The sequence below is a fragment of the Myotis nattereri genome (genome assembly GCF_964212035.1).
Source record: "Myotis nattereri genome assembly, chromosome: 10".
Taxonomy (NCBI): Eukaryota; Metazoa; Chordata; class Mammalia; order Chiroptera; family Vespertilionidae; genus Myotis; species Myotis nattereri.
In genome coordinates this window covers 15,291,870-15,296,761 of record NC_138085.1, presented here as the reverse complement: position 1 = coordinate 15,296,761, position 4,892 = coordinate 15,291,870, and the positions used below count along the sequence as shown (strand labels likewise).

The following is a 4,892-nucleotide window of genomic DNA, read 5'->3' as shown; positions in this document are numbered from 1 at the left end:
GCTAAGAAGGGCGGGCACATTCCAGATCCATTCCAGACCCAGGTTCAGGAGAGCGAACACCTGTGGGAAGTGGAGAGAGGAGGGGTCCAGCCCGCACCCCAGGTTTTGGCTTCTGTGATTGACAGCTGGTGGCCTTGGTTAAGCAGGGAGCCCAGAGGAGTCAGGGACAGTGGAGAAGCCTGCAGCCTGGGCAGGGGTTCTAAGGCAGCGACCTCAGGCCTGAAGCTCAGGAGCAGTCAGTGCTGGGGAGCAGGTGGCTCAGCCTTGCAGAGGGGCAGGGAGGGGGCTGCCTCCATGGTGGAACCGGGGAGCAAGCACACAGGGAGCTTCAATGAGTGTTTGTGGAAAGGATGAGGGGGGACCCAGGGACCGGCCAGTATGCGCCCTGAAGAGCTGTCCCAGAGGGGAGAGAATCAGGGGACAGAGGCTGAGAGCTCCCAGGGGTAACCGGTCAGGTTCAGACCCTGCAACAGCCAATGGCGGAGGGGAGGCGGCCTGCAGGGGTCCACCCGCTCAGTTTGGCTCCCATCTTTGGGGAGGGCAGCTCGCAGAGGGGGCGGCTCCCCCAGGGGCAGGGCCTCGGAAAGAAGGGGAAAGGAGGCCACAGGAAGCACCTTACAGAAGAGGCTGGTGAGGGAGGAGGGACACGCAGGCGGCAGCTGGACGGGCTGCCATGAGGTCAGGTCAGGGGGGATCTTCACCTGTCGTCCTCCTCCCTCCTCGGCCTCTTCCTAGTTGAGTGGCCTTGGAAAACCCAAGGATCATTTTTTTTTTTTAATATATTTTATTGATTTTTTACAGAGAAGAACGGAGAGAGATAGAGAGTCAGAAACATCGATGAGAGAGAAACATCGATCAGCTGCCTCCTGCACATCTCCCACTGGGGATGTGCCCGCAACCCAGGTATATGCCCTTGACCGGAATCGAACCTGGGACCTTTCAGTCCGCAGGCCGACGCTCTATCCACTGAGCCAAACCGGTTTCGGCCCCAAGGATCATTTTAAGCTGAGCTCCTGCTGTGATAGAAATCCCAAATCAAAATGGGATTCCACTTAGAGGGACTTAAAATACACCAAGGCCTGGGAAGAGGATACACGGGGAGCCCGGAGCTCGGGCATCGCTGCCAGTGATGAGCGGTGAGGAAATCCAGGACTCAATTCTACTCCAACTCATTTTATTACAAACCCATCTTTGTATTCCAGAATCAATGGCTAATCAGTACAGGTCACAGCACTCGGAGACAGAACACATTTGCACACCCAGTTCTTTGTCAGCACATTAAGGCCAAAGGAAAACCTCTTTATAGAGCCCCGGTCCCCAGGCCAAGCCCATCCCAGGAGAGCACCTTAGGAAACCGGAAACCATGTGTCAGGAAACTGGCCATATACACACTAGAGGTGTGACTCCTAAAGAGAAAGATTGATGCCAGCTGATGTCAATATAGCCTGTCCCCCCCAAAAGGTAAAAAGAGGTAGGGCTGCTGATGGAAAATGAGTCCCCATTGGATGTAAATATGGGCTGTCCCCCAAAAAGGTAAAGAGAGGTTGGGCTGCTGATGGACAATGAGTCCCCATTGAATGTAAATATGGGCTGTCCCCCAAAAAGGTAAAGAGAGGTCAGGCTTCTAATGGACAATGAGTCCCCATTGAATGTAAATACAGGCTGTCCCCCAAAACAGGTACAAAGAGGTCAGACAAGTGATGGAAAATTCTCTCCATTGAATGTACATGTAGTATCCCCCCAAAATGTAGACACATTAAGAGCTGATAACGCACTTAATTTTCACTTCTTTTCAGTTTGAACAGATTTGAAGAAATCAGTGAAGACGGTAAGATTTGAACGAAGAGCATGTCTCCACAGGACTTTTTATGGGGACACAGAAAAATTAAAGTTGAGGGGACGCAACACCCAGCAGTCGAGGAATCAAGGGCAGTTATTGAGAGATATGCGTACAAACACCTAACCGAAGGAACGATTCTTGATGTGTGCGGCTCCATGGCTGCGTCAGTTGTGGTCCAGGCGCTGCTGCTGCTGAAGCAATGGAACCGCAAACACCGAGAATCGCTGCGTTCCGTGTTTCTGCGCATCCTCTGTCCACAGCGGCCCTGGATGCCTGGACTGGGGCCCGTTCGGGACCAGACACTTCATCCTGGATGTGTCCCCATCACAAAGTCCAGAGGATACATCTTCTTGGTTCCAAGCTGAGTCTGGCTTCACCCATTACATCAAATCCGCTAACCCTGAAAAGGAGGGAAAATTGAGTTCTCAGCTGTTAAAGTGTGTGTACATTTGGTGGACAGCCAGCCTGTGGTACATCCATTTGGGGGACACCTCAAAACACATATATTCCATGAGTGCCTACACGGGTATGGAATATAGTAAATTGGGTTTCTATCCCGGGGAGTGACTCAGAAACAAAGACTCAAAGTGTCATCCTCGATGGTGGACACCGGGGGCTACAGCCACGTTAGCGACCAGGCTGTACCCGCCTCTCGCACACGCTCCCCTCTGCACACTGTGGCCTCTGCTGGGAGGGGCGGGCAGGGCTTCTCTGCGCCAGGCGGGGCAGAGCCCATGATGGTAGAAAAGTGAACCCGGGGGCAGGTCCGGGGCCCAGGAGCCAGCTGGAGAGAGGCACAGCCTGAGGCCACCTGCCTGGAAGGCCTCGGGCCCCGGGCTCAGGAGTGTGGGGCCCAGGCCTGGCTCGGCAATGCTCTGGCGTATCAGTGAGCCCGACTCCAAGGTCCACCCAGGGCCGCGAGTTCTTGGTCGTCAGGCCAGTCTGGGCTTCTCCTGGGAGCCCCAGGCTTCTGGAGATGGAGTCAAGTCCGGACCACAGGGCCCAGCCCTGAGAGCGTGCCTTCATGTACCTGCTCACCCACAGCAGCACACACATGGACGCTTTCATGGAGGTCAGGTTGCTGACACATGTTGTAAGGGGCACAGCATCTGCCTCAGGGAGTGTGTTTGTGACTGCACTGTGAGCATCCCCGGGCCAACGTGGATTTGTTCAAAGAGACCAGTTTCTGAAGGGTCAGACGTGTGCAGCCATCGTGGGAGTGTGACCCTAGGGTCCGGCAGAGCCTTGTCACTCACCGAAAGATGGGAGCAGCGGCGGGAACACTTCTTCATTCCAAAGTCGCTCCCGGCCCCTCCGGCCGATGGGAGAGGGGGCCCTGGTGGTCAGAAGGGGCGTCAGGAGTTTGAAGGCTCAGGGGCTGCGGGTCCAAAAGACCAGTCACCCACGGCCACGCTCATCTTCTGAGCTCCACCTGCTGGTCCCACGCAGCTGTGGCGACACCCGCCTGCTCTCTAAGTTGTTCCCATGACTGACGTTCTCAGGGGCCCGTTGGCGTGGGAGCCACGTCGGGTGACTTGCGTGGGCTCTTGGCAGGGAGCCCCTCCCTGTGGTCCTGCCCTGGACCCGTCGGGCTCTGAGAAGCTGACACTGCCAGGACAGGGGCCACGGTGGCCACGTGCCCTGAACGTCCGGGGCTGAGGCCTCGTCCTGGCAGCCGGGGCTGCAGTCACTGTGTGGTGCTGGGGCTGGAGCTGCTGTGGCCGCCACCTCCCGTGGCCATGGCGGGGCCGTGGAGGAGGCTGCAGGGGAGCCAGCCTCTCCTCCTTTGGGGGAGCCAGTGAGAAGCGCCTCCTGTCCAGTGGTTGGCACTGGGGACCCTGGCGGTGAAGGAGCTGGGGCAGAGGGTGTGGCTGGCTGTTTCTGCCCTCGAGTCCTCAGAACCCCCGCCTTCAGGTGACTCCTGTTTGCCGGCCTGTGGCCTGAGGTCCCAAGCAGCTGGGCTGAGGCTAGGCTGACTGCCCTATTTAGGGACAGGCACCAGCGGGCAGCTGTGTGGGAGGTGGGGGGGAAAGGGGGGAATGGGGTGGCCTGGCTCTGCCCAGAGAAAGGCTCTGAGGAGGCAGGGCTGCCTCAGGGCGCACTGGGTGGGCCTCGGGCTCAGCAGGTCTCAAGTTGGGCTTCACATACCGCCCCGCCTTCAGCAGCTTCCCCCGCAGGGGCTGACAGTCCTTCTGCGGGCACAGAGCTGGAGGGCATCCTCCCTTTGCTACTGGCAGGTGCGCCTGCCTGGCCCCCGGGGGTCAGGAGATGAAGGTGTTTCTGAGCAGGTACCTTGGCAGGTCATCGGGCACCTGGGAGTGTCCTACAGAGAAGAGAGGAACGATGGAGAGGACTTAGTGAGGGCAGGAGGGTTCTCGGAGAGCCCTCCCCTCCCAGGGCCGCCCCTCACAGGCCACATGGCCAGGACCAAAGTTTCCGCTCCTGCTCAGCCTGTTCACAGCCTAGCGTCACCCCAGCTCCCGCAGCGCCTTTGGTCAGGACGCCAGGCCTGGGTGCTGGGTCAGCAGAGGCATTTGAATGGTCAAGGCTGCCTCAGTGGAGGGCCACTCCCTTCAGTATCCGGTCTCCAGGGATGCTTCATCCAGGTCTAGGCGTCACCTGGGGGTGTGTCTGTGAAGCTCAGAAATGGCATGCCATGTTTCTGTGAGGACCTCCGTGTCTTTCCTGCACTTTTCACAGGGTCTGGCCCTACAGGGTGAAGGAGCACTGGCAGAGGGGAAATCAGCGCGCCCCTCACAGCCCCAGTCCCACGGGGGAGCGAGCAGAACCCGCCTGGAAGTGCGGCAGCTCCGGGTGGAGGCATCTCAGGCTCCTAGTGACAGGACTCGGCGCAGATGGAGAGGCCGGGACGGTCCAGTCACAGCTCAGCCTCCAGCTGACCGGGTCCTGCTTCCGGGCTCCACTCGGCGCCGGGGACAAGGCGGTACCGGCGGGCGGACCCAGCATCCTCCCCCGAGGCGAGCAGAGCCGGACCGCGGGCTGCGGCACCTCCCGCGAGACCCGGTGCTTCAAGGCCCCGCCCCCGGGCCCC

General features: G+C 59.0%; 1 long non-coding RNA gene across 1 annotated transcript; it reads right to left on the bottom strand.

Moving 5' to 3' along the window:
- Positions 1 to 1,161: 1,161 nt before the first annotated feature.
- LOC308526261 lies at positions 1,162 to 3,809 on the bottom strand. The gene is made up of 3 exons (XR_013996527.1): positions 2,871 to 3,809; positions 1,960 to 2,240; positions 1,162 to 1,862 (listed from the first exon to the last, which is right to left on the bottom strand). It is a non-coding gene; the product is annotated as an uncharacterized lncRNA (long non-coding RNA).
- Between the last annotated feature and the right edge of the window lie 1,083 nt (positions 3,810 to 4,892).